This window comes from Etheostoma spectabile, unplaced genomic scaffold (assembly GCF_008692095.1).
Source record: "Etheostoma spectabile isolate EspeVRDwgs_2016 unplaced genomic scaffold, UIUC_Espe_1.0 scaffold273, whole genome shotgun sequence".
Lineage (NCBI taxonomy): Eukaryota > Metazoa > Chordata > Actinopteri > Perciformes > Percidae > Etheostoma > Etheostoma spectabile.
In genome coordinates, this window is record NW_022605577.1 from 1699032 (window position 1) to 1716142 (window position 17111).

General features: G+C 41.3%; 1 protein-coding gene across 1 annotated transcript in view; it reads right to left on the minus strand.

Annotated features, from left to right (window-relative positions):
- The window catches only part of LOC116685929 (X-linked interleukin-1 receptor accessory protein-like 2), a 34140-nt gene extending 17559 nt beyond the window's left edge, over positions 1-16581 (minus strand). Inside the window, exon 1 of the mRNA XM_032510849.1 lies at positions 16572-16581. The gene's annotated coding sequence lies outside the window, so the exon portion shown is untranslated. The remainder of the gene's footprint in view (positions 1-16571) is intronic.
- Positions 16582-17111: the final 530 nt, after the last annotated feature.

Here is a 17111-nt window from a genome sequence, read left to right on the forward strand (position 1 = left end):
TCAATGAGACCATGCAGTATGTCAGTTACGGTTCAAAGGATCACTGATTTAAACAGTGTTTGACTGAAGCTCAGTGTTTTTTGATTTGTTTCTTGCTAACTATTTTGCACACGTCTGAGTATATCAAGTCAATCTGCAGCAAAAAAAACACCAAATGACCATCAGATCGGCAAGTTTTTCAAATGCCACAAAGAAACAAATAAACACTTCAGCAAACAGAATTTGCCCGCCCGTAACATAAGTCTTACGCACGCACATAAGACATGGTTACATGACACGCTGTTTGTCAAGAGCAATCTTTGTAATTATGTAACTTCTGTTTGCTCGTGCAGAAATTCTCTTTGGGCCTGTTATCTTCTGCAGGGTGATCAGACGTCAGAATACTACAGTTTAACATTTGATGAAGGCTTCATTAGACAGTAGTTTGATGTCAACATTGAGTGACATGACTTCCTGTAATGTGAAACGGTTGCATGTGAAGTGCCAGCGCAATTACTGTAACGGACCACTCTGCGGCTCTGCACAGCTCAAGTGTCGGACACTTCGCAACGCCAAAGATAGCCAGATAGACCAATCCAGTGAATACAGGACTCCACGGGTGGCAGAAAGAAGACGTTTGAAATTCCCATGTTGCTCTGTTAGTGTTGGATATGTAAGTAAAGTAGGCAAACTGTTTGCTAACCTTCATTTTTGTCAGTTTGCTTTGCAATTTTTGTGCACTCCTGTCCTGTCCATTCTATCCATATTAACCTTTAAAACATGGGTCTTTAATGTTGTTGTTTTTTAGGCCAATGGCCCCTTAGCTTAAAAAGAGATAGAGCAGGGACCCTTAACTTCTCACATTGTATAAAAATTAAGAGGCCAATTAAACTAGGCCTAAAATAGAGCATCCTAAAGCCTTTACAACAATTCTATTATAGTGCATAACATTTAAAGTATTAGAATAATAATTGTTGACGTTTTCATATACTTATTTTATAATCATATTTTAATGTAAACCATGTTGCATTTACAGTAATGCAACATGTTGCATTCGTGTTAATGTGTGATTTCAGACATTTTATTTAAAAAAAAAAAACTTTGAAAAAGAATATTAAATAATTTTGTGGCCCCCCCGTAGTAACTCGAGGGGCCCTCAAGGGGTCCCGGACCCCCCTATTGAAGATCTCTCCTTCATAAGAAAGCCTATTAACTGTGGTATTTACAGGAGAATAGTAAATGCTGAAGTGGAAGGGATCAATACAGCGGGAAGTCCTCAAAATGACTCAGTAAGGTCAGTGTGTTGAATTGAGAAACGGTTGATTTGTTGCTTATGAAAAATAAGCAGGAGGTGGAAGTTTTCGTTTGTAATCAAATATTTTGTAATATACAATTAACAAAGAATACACTGGGACATGCCAGGACCGCCAAAAAAAAAAAAAAAAACAGAGGAAAGACGGGGAGTCAACAGGGGAGAGGTTTTGTGATTCTGTTTATAGAAACTACATCCTTTTATATTGCGCGATCAAATATGATTTGGCGATATCTCGTGGGTCCTCGTGACTTCCGCTGTCAGTCATGGCCGCAGCCGTTACGCAACAAATCCGGACTTGGTGGGTATTGAAGGTTGGCAGAGCCAATCTGCAGCTGGTGAAAATCAGGGGTCTTGATTTAACAGTATACTTTTGCCTTAGTTAACCCATTTCATATTTGCCAAACCAATTATACTTCATCTTGAAGCCCTGCTACACAAAACCCTTTTTATTTGGATTTTTTGAAATATGTCAGGTCCATATGTGTTTGTGTTATGAGGTGAATGTGAAAATGAACTGCTACATCTTCTGCCAGCTCTAGAAAAGAAATTAAATAAGAGGAGAAATCAGACCGATCACAACAGCTGGTCAGTCTGATGTCATGTTGCCTGAGCTCATTACTATTCATGAGCTCGCCCAGTTGTAGATCCATCCATCCATCTTCATCCGCTTATCCGGTATCGGGTCGCGGGGGCAGCAGCTCCAGTAGGGGACCCCAAACTTCCCTTTCCCGAGCCACATCAACCAGCTCCGACTGGGGGATCCCGAGGCGTTCCCAGGCCAGGTTGGAGATATAATCTCTCCACCTAGTCCTGGGTCTTCCCCGAGGCCTCCTCCCAGCTGGACGTGCCTGGAACACCTCCCTAGGGAGGCGCCCAGGAGGCATCCTTACCAGATGCCCGAACCACCTCAACTGGCTCCTTTCAACGCGAAGGAGCAGCGGCTCTACTCCGAGCTCCTCTCGGATGACTGAGCTTCTCACCCTATCTCTAAGGGAGACGCCAGCCACCCTCCTGAGGAAACCCATTTCGGCCTCTTGTACCCTGGATCTCGTTCTTTCGGTCATGACCCAGTCTTCATGACCATAGGTGAGGGTAGGAACGAAAATTGCCCGGTAGATCGAGAGCTTTGCCTTCTGGCTCAGCTCTCTTTTCGTCACAACGGTGCGATAAACAGAATGTAATACCGCACCGGCTGCTCCGATTCTCCGACCAATCTCACGCTCCATGGTCCCCTCACTCGCAAACAAGACCCCAAGGTACTTAAACTCCTTCACTTGAGGTAAGGACTCAATCCCTACCCGGAGAAAGCACTCCATCGGTTTGCCCAGTTGTGCTGAGTAAAAAATACTGATAGCCAGGCTCTCATTGGCTAGCTGTTAGCCAATCAGAGTCAAGCAGCATAGCACTTTAGGGTAAATTAGCCCACCTCCGATGAAGAGCAGCACACGGCTGCTTCTCTAAACCTTTCCATGGGAGGCATCGGGAACTGTTTTGCACGCAGTGAATGAGACGGCTGCAGACAAGGATGCCCTTACTGCAATTTTTTATAGCTTGTGGTCTACGTTGAGATTTATTGATCGAGTTTTTTTTGCAAGTGTTTGGCAATGATCTGCTCTGTTGTGAGTTAAACTGGAATGGACTAAAAAAAAAAAAGAACCACATCCAGTATGTGTATAAAGTGGCAAAAGACAAAGTCAGCCTCAACACAAGGTGTGTTGCCTTGACTGAGAGAGACAGATGACCTCACATCAGCATAGGCATGCATGCGCACACACACACACACGCACACGCACATACATACTCACACAGTCTCAGATAGTGTGTGAGTTTGTATGTATGAATGATAGTGCTTTCATAGGCAATATGAGTGTATGGGAGATTAATGGAACACTGCTGGTGAATGACACCATGGGAAATATAATCTATTACTATCTCTCTCACACGCACACACACGCACAATCTCTTCCCTATGATTTTTCCTTGAAACCACTTCATTTTAATACTGGTGTTCTTTAATTCAACATACAGTATTTACACAATCTGATTATCACTGCAGCATGAGTGCATGTTTTTAACTAAACTGAAATGTATCCCCTAACATAAGTGTCAGGCGGCAGTCAGCAGGTGTTTGTTGCCACCTTGGAGCACAACGCCACCTACTGGCCTGGTGCAGAGTCACATGTGCAGTAATGATCGGAAGGGAGGAGGAGAATATATCCTGCTGTCAGCTGTTTTTTCTTGGCTGTTATAATTTCATTAATTACTACACAGTGTGTACTTCTCCCCTCTAACATTCAAGATACTGATTAATATCACACCAGTCAAGTGAAGAGTGTCCAAGCTAGGCAGACAGACAGACACAGAGACAGACAGACAGACAGAGACAGACAGACAGACAGAGACAGACAGACAGACAGAGACAGACAGACAGAGACAGACATACAGACAGACACAGAGACAGACAGACACACAGACACAGAGACAGACAGACACAGAGACCGACAGACACAGACAGACACACAGACTCAGAGACAGAATCAAGGCACCAATCAGAGCTGTAGTGAGAAGAAAGCCTCATAAGTTACAGTAACAAGTTATAGTAACTGCAATATTGAAAAGGTTATAATGTATAATACCAGAAATGGTTAATTTCAGAAAAACACTTATTATTACTGACGCATTAAAAAGTAAGCAGTGTTTTAATTTTGGGGTTGTTTGAGGTGGAGCTAATTTTACCTGCTTTATATACTGTTAGAAAACATATGATACATTTATAAAATCTATGTAATGTGTAATAGAATGGAGTAAACAGTGGTTCGCAGAGTGAGGTCCAGGGACCTCCAGGGGTCCTTGAGGGGGTTCCAGGGGGTCCCCAACAAAAAGGGGAATCATTCATTTTCACTAGCAATCCATCCATAAGTTACACAATGACAGAATGTAGGACTGTTTTGGCCATGGGTTGCATACACTTTCTGTAATAAATCATATCAGATTGGGGACCCCGGTACAAAATCCTGGGAAATGGGGGTCCCTGGCCTAATTTGTGTCAGTTTAGGGGCCCTTGACATGGAGAAGATGGGGAATCACTTCTTTAAAACGTTGTGAAGTAGTCAAGTAAAGTACCTCAAAAGTGTACTTAATATTTCCACCACTTTCTTTCACACTGAGTATGTTTACATGCACACCATTATTCCATTATGTTTTTGAATGTGACAATATTCCGAATTTGATACAGGTCATGTAAACAGCATATTCCGGGTGGATATTCTGAATAAGGACTTTTTCCGAACAAAGCATTTTTTCCGATTACGACAAGGGATATTATTCGGGTTAGAGCCTTTCTTTAGACATGTATACAGCGCATTCGCAATATGCGTCTCAATTTGGGTTTCAACCCCAGGTTACGGCCTCTTGCCTGTTCACGGCTTATGATTGGCTCTGTGCGTTGCTATGGTTACCGTACACAAACCAACCAGCCAACAGTTTGCCAGGCTGCAGACCTGATAAGAAGGAGAAACACTGCTACTGTTAAACATTTTCAAAGACCTGGATGTCAACAGGTTTTTCGATATGTGCACACATCGCCACGCCGATCTTTTCAAGAAGCTGGTTGAAGGAATGAAAGTCTGCAACCTCTCAGAAACTTTGGAAAAATCATACTTTGCATGTGAACAGGAATATTCACTATCATTACCCATGTAAACAGCTTAGTCCGAATATTGTCATTATCGGAAGAATGGTAAAAATTGTAATATTATGTGCATGTAAATGTAGTCAACGTTCTGTGGAGAAAGTTTTCTACATTAGACATTGTTTAAATGCTTCAAATGTCTCAAAACCAGCAGTTTTAGGGGATTTTCTCAAAAATATGGCCTATTGTGATATAGCTTATTGATATTTAGCATGGTGATATAGCCCGCACCAACATTAAAAAACTTATGTAGAGACCTTCCAAAATAAGAGCTGGGGGGGACAATTCTTTTCTATTTTTTTTCTTTTTTTGTGTGTTGTGCTAATTATTTCTTTCTCCATTGATACATTTAAATGTTGATGTTATTTCCTGAATTTTGTTTTATTTAATTTATCATGTTTTTTTTTAGTTAGCGCAAATATTGACTGTGCTGGGCCATATTATCATCTCAAGCATGCTATTAGCCACCTGGGGACATTTTCTCATGTCATTAGATGGAGAATTTTAACGACAGAACATACGGGCCTTCTGTTCAAGCCCTTCTTAAAAATATAGTTGAAGTGGGTTAATATAGATCTATCTAATTTGTTTGAAGTAATCTCCCACAATGCACCAATCTTTTTACAGTATGTGATCTGTCTGAAGTTACAACATTTCACCAGTAGACGTCTCTCCAACTCTACTCTGAGCTTTACACAGAGACACAGTATACTAAAAGGAGGTAGGACAGCGACAGCCAGGATAGGAAGGGAGGGAGGGGGGTGGAGGGAATGCAGGAGGGAGGGAGGGAGGGAGGGAGGGAGGGAGGGATGCAGGAATGCAGGAAGGGGGGAAGAAAAATAGTGAAATTTAACTAATTACCAAATATTTGCTCTGCAGTGAAGTGAACTCAAATTGCTTCCATTAGTATGAGACATTTAAAAAAAAGCTCCGCTTCTCTCTCCAACTCCGCCTGCCTCCATCCATCCATCCCACTCTCCTTCCCTCGTGTTCCTCTCTTCCTCCACTCCCCACTCCATCTATCTTTCCCAGATATTTACCATTAGCAGTGAGTCACTTGCTGCCATCTCCCGATATCAGTGCACAGGAAAATGGGAGCAGAATTTGAACGTTGAGTTTGAATTGTGCTTTCTTACTTATTGGGCATACAAAGAGACGTAATGGCCGAGGCTCCTGCATTTGTGGGGGAGGAATATGCTGAAGGAAATATGAATGAGATTTTTTGGCATCTTTCTCCCTGCCGTGCTCTTCGTCTCTCTGAACAACCAAACACACCTTGTTGATTTCCACAGCCTTCACTGTCTTTCTCTCTGTCTTTGTCTTTTCGTTTTCTTCCTGTGGCTTCATTAGAAAAGTATTTCACATCAAAGCAATTTGTTAAGATACAACAACGATGATGAAATAAAAATAGATATGACTAAAGCGTGTCTCCAGACGTGCCATCTGTCCCTTCTTTCACCGGAACCATGAGATGCTAAAATGCCTGGAGATGCAGCTTCTTTTTTTGTAAGAATATTTTTTGGGCCTTTACCCACCTTTAATTTTTGACAGAACAATTAGGTGGTAAAGGGGAGAGAGGAGAATTCCACGCAGGAAATCACAAGTCAGATTCAAACCCTGGACCTCAGCAGCAAGGCATACACCTCTCAGTAAATGTGCGCCTGCTCTACCACCAGAGGTGGGTAGAGTAGCCAAAAATTTTACTCAAGTAAAAGAACTGTTACTTCAGAATAATATGACTCAAGTAAAAGTAAAAGTAAGTCATCCAAATATACTTGAGTAGAGTAAAAAAGTGCTTGATGAAAAAACTACTCAAGTAGTGAGTAACTGTTGAGTACGTCTGATTTTATTCTTACACAAGCAGACAGACAAAATACAAAATAATCATCTTTAGGCAAAGTATGTTCATCCAATCATGAAATAAATTAAATTAATTTATTAATTACAAAATAGCTTAAGTGAGAGACTTGTCACATTAAATTGGATGGTACTGCATTGCAAAACATACTTTATGTAACCAAAAGACAAAGATCCACCTCTCCACAGCAGAAACTAAACTACGCTACGTCTCCTCAGGTTAGATGTTGAGTTGTTGAACGCTCACATGTCCGTTTGTTTTTGGTCGACACAGAAGGCGCCGCACAATATACTGCTGTTTCACACTATTCCTAAAAGGTAACCATGCTTTCACTATGAGGCCGGGTTTCCTCCACGTCTGTTTTGCCTTGGCGACATTTTGTTTTGCTACGACTGTAAGGTAACACGTCCCGCCCATAGATATATACAGTCTATGGTCCCGCCCATAGATTAACAGCTATGGTCTAGATATATACAGTCTATGGTCCCGCCCATAGATATATACTCTAGGTCCCGCCCTAGATATTACAGTCTATGGTCCGCCCATAGATATATACAGTCTATGGTCCCGCCCATAGATTATACAGTCTTGGTCCCGCCCATAGAATATACATCTTTGGTCCCGCCCATAGATATATACAGTCTATGGTCCCGCCCATAGATATATACAGTCTATGGTCCCGCCCATAGATATATACAGTCTATGGTCCCGCCCATAGATATATACAGTCTATGGTCCCGCCCATAGATATATACAGTCTATGGTCCCGCCCATATTATACTTCTTGGCCCGCCATAGATATATACAGTCTTTGTCCCGCCCATAGATATATACAGTCTATGTCCCGCCATGATATATACGTCTATGGTCCCGCCATAGATATTACAGTCTTTGGTCCCGCCCTAGATATATACAGTCTTTGGTCCCGCCCTAGATATATACGTCTAGTCGCCCCGCCCATAGATATAACAGTCTATGTCCCGCCCATATATATATACGTCTTTGGTCCCGCCCATAGATATATACAGTCTTTGGTCCCGCCCATAGATATATACAGTCTATGGTCCCGCCCATAGATTATACAGTCTAGGTCCTATCTTATGGTCCCGCCGCTGAGAACGAGTATGGTCACGTGACTGCACAACGCCGTTTGATTGGTGGAACACAGTCACTGGTAGAGCCTTCAGCGGAAGACCTCTCTCCCTGTCAAAATAAAACATTAAAATGAGCGTACGCGCTGGGTGAAAACAATGACGCGTAGATACCAAGAGGTAAAAGAAAAGTAACGAGCTCCTTGTAGCCTAATGTAGCGGAGTAAGAGTACAGTTTGTTCTTCACTAATCTACTCAAGTAAAGTAAAAGTATAGTGATTTAAAACTACTCCTAGCAGTACTTTTTTTTCAAAAACTTACTCAAGTAAATGTAACGGAGTAATGAACTCGTTACTACCCACCTCTGTCTCCACTGACCCAACCCGGCCACAAGAAGCAGCTTCTTTGAATGCAACTAAAGCTGAAGAGAAATCCTCTGTATACTATTGGAGTGACTGGGAAATCCTCATTCTCAACTTCTCTCTTCAACTCCAGTCGACATAGATTCTGAATTTTTCTCGAAATCGAGTCAGCTTTTAAGCCACACAGAAGAAGTGTTTCCGACACATCCATGCTAACAGTGGTGGGATGTGACCAGGCGAAGTACATGTACTCTGTAGCTACTGTACTTCACTTGAGTCTTTTCCTGCCACTTTTCACTTCTACTCCCTACATGTCAGACGGAAATATTACTAGTACTTTTTACTCCACTACATTAACCTGACAGCTTTAGTTACTAGTTACTTTACAAATCAAGGTTTTTGCAAACAAATGTCGTTAATAAATACAAGTTTTCTTATAAATTAAGCTACCCAACAATAAAACTACAGCTGTATTGATTAGCTGATAAAGACTTAGTTGACGGACAGAACTGTTTGGATCTTTCCAGTTTCTAAAATGTGGGGATTATTCTGCATTTTTTACTATTTTTGCCAGCTTTCCTTCCTGGGTTGGAAGCAGAGACTGTATTGTGTTTCGCCTGTAAAACTGTGATTCTTCACAATTATGTAGATTTAAGTTTGCTCTTCTTATGCAAATAAATGGTCTGGTAGATGTTTGCGATTGGTCGTGCTGTGACAATAACGCCTCTTTCACGTGGATTGGGAAACCCGGGTACATTGAACTAGTTGTTGACCAGCGTTGTGACACAGCTTTGCCGGACCGTGGTTGTTAGGTTAGGTGAAGCCGGGTACCTGAAAGGAATCCAGAGCATGGTGGTCTTGGTTCGTAGTACAAGCCTCAGGGCTAGTCAAGACTGAGTCAAACCGAGTCCAATAGAGGTTTGATCCAAGTCAGAAAAAAAAAGAATGCTCATCAAGGCGCTTATCTACCTTTTCATAATTTATGTGATGCAAGAGACGGTAAATCTTCTATTTAAGATCGGACTCCAAACTGAGCTGCTGCGTTGAGGACTAGCCTCTGAACATGTGCGCCCGGTCTACCAGTGAGCTATCCAGGGCCCAATCAATTATTATTTTTTAATGTTAAAATGCAAGTGCAGAGTAAACACCTGTATATCAACTAGGCCATATGTTACACATAAGGTGGAAGTGCTACTTCACATTTTATGTTGAGTTGATCTTAGAACATTTGGACGGTTAATGTAACAAATATGTTGTTGTTGCATAAAATTATATACAGTATGTTCCCATTCTAAATACTGTCTCGAAGAATCCATAGTCCATAGGTCAGTGGCCCAAATGAAAATGATTGAGCCTGATGATTGAGTGGCATGACCCAGCCAGGCGGATCCCAGGGGACCAATGCTAATGGTCTAGATGGATTTTAAATTAACCCGACACCTGTTTTCTGATCAAGGGCGCGTCATCATTGTTTGTTTTGAAAGAGGAAGTTGAGACAGATATCGTGCTGGATTCGGTCGAAACCAACTAGAGTATGTGGCGAGTCCAATGACCGAGTCGGAGACAAGTCTCAGTCCAATTACCAACGTCCAAGACGTGTCCGAGACAATAGAAAACAGGAAAAAACTACCTCATTGTCCATTGTTTCAGACTGTTCCGACTGTTGAGACGGAACAGGGTTGAAGGGAAGCTTGGGCTTTAACTCCCTACCTCCCTTCCTTATCCCAAATCGGTCCTCACTGTTTTATGAATGTAGTTTTTTCTAAGATGCAGCAAATAAGATTGGAGCCCCTGATGACCCAAATCGAACCTTCAGAAACCTTTCGAACCTTTGAATGACATCAGAGAAACCAGATCGGTTTAGTCCCTGTCTGATCCTCTGTCTATTATTTTCTTTCAATCCCTCCTCTTTTTTTGTCAGCTCTTATTAGTCTCCCTCCCTCGATCCATTTTTTTCTTTCTAGCAAACTCTCTTCATGGTGGCTGAAGGCAGCTCTTTCTGCTCTGTCAGTTACAATAAGTAGCTGTGCATGGTGTGTGTACTGTAGGTGTGTGTGTGTGTGTGTCGGTGGGAGTGCATGTATGCAACATAGATGCATCAACCCATTACCTTGGGTCACTGCAGGTTGGGAGCACACCCTAATTCAATCACACACACACAGTGCATGAAATCAGGCTTTACTAACTTGTGCTAACTTGGATACCTTGTCCTTTGTTTAGCCTGTCGTGTTTTTTCAGGAGCTCAAATCTGACCCTTTAGCTTCAAGGCTTCAGGCCAGGAAGCACTGGAACGTGTGCTGGCTAGTTAGCAGGGTCAGTGAACTTTTCAAAAAGTACCTACGTTAGAGTGGAAATTACAAATGCTCATTCAAATAATATTGCAAGTTCAATTTAAAAGGTTATAGTGTGTTAGTTGATGTACATCGCGGTTCAACACGGCGTGACTGTGTTCGAGCTCTAAAAACTAAATCCAAGTCTGTTGCTGGTTCAACTTTATGTTGTTTGGTACAAAACTCACAAAGTTTGTACATTCATCTCATCTGATTTCTCATAATCAGTAAACTCTATGCGATAAACGCTACTAAACCTTATTTCAAAATAATGAATTGCGTTTTAGATGTTTTTATGGTTGCAACCGGCCATAAAAAAAAATGATTAGGTAATTTGTGTTTCTTTGCAGACATGGCGGTGTCAACAAAGACGATCCAGGATAAGTGGTTGAAGAAGGAGATGAGAACTTAAATTTAATTTACGAGCAAAACAACGGCTATTTGAGAGTTGTTGTCTGGCATTTATGTGCATCTTTACTTTATATGTATAAATTCATAGAGCTGTCTATTCCCTGTTTTTATAAGAAGCCATGCTCGTAAATTCGTTAATGCTTTACATTGCGCTGAATGACAATAAAGGAGTCTTGAATCTTAAATCTAATATCCACATGAACCTACAACTAGATGACATTTTATGAATAAAAACTTAAGACAGCTATCATATTTCAGCTTATTGTTTTTAATTTTACGGCCGGCGTTTCTAACACAATTGCCGAGCATTATATGGTGTTCACGGCTGTTTTGCTGTCATAAGACGCCAAAAAAACATTTATATATATATATTATTTATATATATATATATAAATAGGATGATGTACATCTACTTAGGTGCTTTACTCATCTTTAGCTGTACCAATCCCAAAAATATCCCCCGCCATAACATGTTTGTGTAAACTGAGCTGATAATAGTGTTACCTCTTCTTACAGGGATGAAGACTGCTTTATTTGTTATTGTTAGTTGCTGCTCCTTATTAAAACAGCTCTAACCACAGCCTTGTCACTCCTATATTCAGCCCAACCTATTCTAATGGTCATGTGTTTTGGCTGAAGTGCCCATCAAAAAATAACATTTTTTATAAGACCAGCCATGTTAATTACAGCTATAAGTTATAAATATATTGAAAATATCTGGGATAAACTTCCAAACAAAATCATGCAAAGACCATGTCGTTTTTTTTGCAATCAAACCCTGTCAGCTTGCTCTTTCAAAACACCTATAAAAAACTGGTGTTCTGAGGAGTATAAAACATTAAAGTTGCTCGAAAATAAAATTAGGTTGCTTACTGATTAGCTTAAAACCTTCTTAGGCTGACAGAATCATCTAATGAGTCACGCTGATTGGGGACTATTTTCCAGGTTAAAGCTATTATCTTGCTCATTTCCTTTACATCATACTGATCACAGAGAAGGAGATGTAGATAAAGAGTAAGCTTTCGGACAACTGAGATGGGATTGTTCAGAGTGGGGTGCTAAAGATAAGAAGAGTTAAGGGAGTGAAAGCAGAAGAAGACATAGTGTGTTTTAGAAATATATGGCGCGCCTACTTCATTTGAATCCAAGAGAACGGGTATGAGATGTGCAAACAATACAGTAACACACAGTGCTCCATCATCCACCCTAATCCATTAGAGCACCCACACATGTAGCTCCATGTTACATTTCAGTAATTTGAAGCTGATGGAGTACTGCAGCTGGAAGGGATACTTAGAACTGTACTGATACTTGCTTCAAGTTCCAGCTACTTGAGTATTCCACTGTGTGTGTTCCTTATTTTGTATGTGTGTATGGTAAAGTACACTTTAATCAGGATAGTGCTTTTAAGGTGCCATATTGTAAAAAGTGAATTCCCATGTTTATTTTTTACTATGAGCAGTCAATGCAATATTCTGTAATATGTTTCAGAATGCTAAATCACAGAAAAATGCACACAGCTGCAGACCTCATGGTTGTGATGTCAAGTGCCGCTACAGTCCCTTACAGTCATTCTCTGGCTGCATGATGGTGCAGAGATGCGGGGTGCCAACACATTCTCATTACATCTCGTAAAACATGGACTCTGGTCGGGTGCTTTTGTCGTTGTTTCTATAAAGCGCGCTTGGTCAGGACTATTGGTGCCCTTTTGACGTGCTTGGTTGGGATTATTAGCGTCCCTTTTGACGCTGTTAGGTTAAGGAAAAGGTTTGGGTGGGCTTATGGTTCCGTGGCACACGGTAATAACGGGCCGTTTAAAGAAGAAAGCACTCCCCTACATGCAGCAATAATGAGATGGTAAGGTACGTGGGACACAAACCCTGCTCTCCTGGGTCTAAGCCTATGTTTGACCCATCCACCCCCCCCCCCAACCACTTCCCTATGCGAAATTTCCCTTTACAACTACTCGATAAACCCCGTCTAGATGCTGCTCTCCCCACTACGTTCTACACAGACACCAAGGGTGCCTTTTTCGTCGCATCAGACGCTGACAGCCACGGACAGCCACTGTCCAAACGGGTTGAGGGTGCAGATGCAGATGACCTGGAAATGCTGGCCATCAGAGCAGACTCAGCGTTTTTGGAGGGGGGCTTAAAGAGACAGGCGCTAAAAGGGTGGTTCAGACAGAGATAGCTCGCACTGGCAGACCTTCCTCCCCAGCGCTGCAAGAGGGTCTGGGTAGAAAAACGTGCTCTAGTTCATTGACATGTCTTTCAACCAATCACAATCTCTTGGGTGGTGCTAAGCGCCAGACGGAGCAACTGTGCCTCTGCAAAATAGCCTCGGGAAGGAACTTGTCGTGGTGGAACATATGTACGTTTAAAGGTGTTCAAGTCAAAAACTGAGATTGGACAGTTAGTCTAGCTAGCTGTCTGGATTTACCCTGAGGGATCTGAGGAGAGGTACCATAGTCCTCAGAAATCCACTGTCGCCATGGTCCCACTACATGTTCTGCGATGCCCTGTTACATCCTGCTACGCTTGTTGTGCCTGCTACGTCCTGCTGTGGTTGTAATGCCTCACAGTGCCCTGTTATGCCATGAACTACTACCAAGAACTACTACAACTACTATTTTTTGTGACTGTTTATTTCCACTCTTCATTTTAAACCCAACTGGTCGTCAGAGTCTGGGTCTGTCCCGGTTTCTGCCTAAAATGAAGATTTTCTCACCACTGTTGCTTGCTCGGGAGGAACTACTAGAACTGTTGGGTCCTTGTATATAGAGTGTGGTTTAGACCTACTCTTCTGTAAAGTGTCTCGAGATAACTCTGTTATAAATTGACACTATAAATAAATTGATATGAAATTGAATTGACGGACATCCGCTGTAATAAGGGACATCTGGCAGAATTTTCTGCGGCTCTTAACAATCCTAGAATGGAACCTTGTCAATATAGACTAGACAGAGGGTAAATACAGGTTATTCAGACAGACATAGATAGATAGTTTTTGAACATTAGAGCATGTAAACCTACCCAGTAGAAACCCAAAATACAAGTATAACATAAAAAGTAGCATAATATGGAACCTTTAAACAATCCCTTGACACGTATTGCCTTCCATGAGGAGAATGTGTGTGTGTTTTTGTGTATAGGTCTGATCAAACGTGCACACAAATGCAGAATATGCTGATGCTATATATAGCACTGCTGCCGGTTACTTTACTGTAAAACCTTGCATAGAAACACACACGTACACACTCCTGTATTCATCCTAATTACGGTGAAGTAATGACGACCCCACACAGTTCTTATTCTGTGGAGGTGTGTGTCTGTGTGATCCCTGTGTGTGCGTACTTGTGCATGGTGTGTGTAGTCCTAAGGTGCAGTTAAGTATAGTAATAGATTTGACACCTATGGCGTTCAGCAGGAATCAGGCGGAGAGTCAGAAGGAACTGTTTTTAGTCCTCTCTCTCCCTCTCTTCTTTTCGTCTTCATTTCGGCACTCCAAATGTTCTCATCCACCCTCACTTCCCCATTTTTTCTCTTTGTCTGCATCTTTTATTTCTCTTTTGTGCTCCATTTCCGTGCCTTGTTTAGTCTCACACCGTTTCAGCGCCTGTTCATCTCTTTCCACATCCCCCCCCCTCCGTCCCTACTCTTCGCATGACGTCATTTATTTCATGTAGTGGGCTTCAGGCAGCCCTTGTTTCCACTGAAATGTAAGGTAGGGGAGACAATTCATCCCCTCCTCCGGTGCCGTTTCTCTTCGTCTCTCTAGGTTTCTCTTTCTTTCTGCGGTCGGGGCCTCTAACCCAAACAGGTCGGTTTCTCTCTGCTTATCAGATGGGAAAGCAGGATACGGCAGGACTGCTGAAATGTTTTACAAAGGGAGCTGTGCCCTCATGCATTTTTCAGCTGAATATTTAAAGCTGTAACTGTGACTCCTTTTTCTTAATTTTGTCTCCATCTGTGCTGCTCAGCACTGTTCGCTGTGGTGTGTTTTCACCACGCGTTCTGCAGATCACCTGTCAATCAACACGAGTGTTACAGTACTGTACTGTAGATCTTTTCTCTTTGATTCTGTGTTGTTGTTCTGTCTGAGAGTCTATATAGTGCTGCTACTTTCTTTTTGTCATCTGTTTCAGAGCAGCTAACCAAACGTTTGAAATTATCTTAGGAGACTTTTATATCTTGCAAATTTCATGATGACAGCACACATTTAAAGTCGTAATTATCTTGGAAGCTCTCACATCCCAATTATTTACTGGGCCATAAAAATGCATCAGATCCTGGGCTGCCTGGCGGGGTAATCCTTTTTAAAGAATCCTATAAAAAATGGAATATGTCCCAGGTAACTAGAGCAGATACAGTTTATATTTGCATCCCAGGGTTTTTTGGGCATTTTTGTCATTTTATTTTGCTAATTTAATGGTCTGCCTCCGAAGAAAACTTCGTTGAGCAGTGCTCCCACAAGAAGCCCACCAATGGCAGAGAGACAGCGGGGGAAAAGCTAATCATTAAAATATCTATTTCACCATCAATATGCTGTCTAACTCTTGAATTAGAGTTTATTTTGACCAAACCAGAATGGGTGATTGTTGAAAAGTGGACAAACTGACCAAGTTGGTGAGCTTTTAATTTTTTATAGTTTTAATGAAGTGTGTTTTACGGTGATTTAACAAAGCAATTAGTTTGGTAAAAGATAGAAACTTAGAAAAAAAGATAGAAATTCAGAGTGTATGGTTGTATTTTTTCTGTTTAATAGAAAATAGGTGTAACAATATTTCTTTTTTTGACATATTTGTGCATTTTGTTAATTTATTAAACCACAAGCGAGCTGAAGAACTCCGAAAAATGGTATTTTTTTTGTGATCAAATGTTTTTATTTTTGAAAACGGTATTTCATATAATTTCGAACATTCACTTAAGAATTAATGTATATAAAATATTTAGATATCACAGAGATTTTAGATATTTGAATTTGAATGTGGTCAGCTTCCCTTCATCACTTGTTGGTGCAATGCAAATTGGTCAAATTTCAGTGCAATGGCTTGGTTCTCAGTTCTGAGTTTGTTAAGTTTTTATTTCAGGTATCGATGGCTTCAAACTGTATCACAAAAGCTAAAAGCATCTATCTAACAGCTATCAGTAGATAATAATTGACAACCTTACTAACTTTGATCTTCCCAAATAATTTTTTTTTTCTTTAAGTGTAAGTTTATCGTCTTAGCAACAGAAAGCAGCTGTGGGGTGCCACAGGGCTTCGTTTAGGCCCTATTTAACATTGCTATACTTACTTATACAGTACTTTTTGTGTGATGTTGGTTTCCCATGTTAAACTGTATGTTGTTTTTTAATCAGCAATTTACTTGCAAGCTCTTACTTCATTATTATTTTGATTATTTGTCACTCACTCAGATTCATTATTTGAAGAAACGACAGTAATGAGATATTCCAGACAAATTCTGGCAGGTTTTCTTGATTCTATCCAACTAAAATAGAGGGAAAGAAAAGAAAGAGATAGTAATCTACCTTTCTTCTGCAGTATGCACTCCCACTGCGCCTCCCTATGTGGTTCTCCCATAAAGGTGTAGTTGGCCAGGTCTGCCTCTCCACAGCATCAAATATAGGGATAGCTGCACCTCCTTCTCCCCTAAATGCTCCCTCAAAAATCCTGGCAAACCCACAAGAGAAGACGTATCACAGAAAGCAAGGACAACTCTTACCCCCAAATATACTTCTTAACACCCTTTTAAGGAAGACAAGGAGAACATAAACAAGTATGCAACATAGGTGGATTAGCTTGAGTCTTCTCTGAGAGGCAAGAGAGGAAGAGAGGGAGGAAGAGAACAGGGACAGAAGTACGCATCTTAGAGACAGGTTGCGGTCCATATCACCAAATGACATCTAGGAGGAGAAAGAGGATAACAGGAGAGGGGAAAATAGGAGGAGAGGAAAATGAGTGTAGAGCGGATGAAAAAAGGTGGACAGAGGGACGGGGGCAAGGAGGCATGTTAAAAACATTGGCGACAGCTGGAAAAAGCCTCCCTCATGGTGAGGTCATATCTCTCA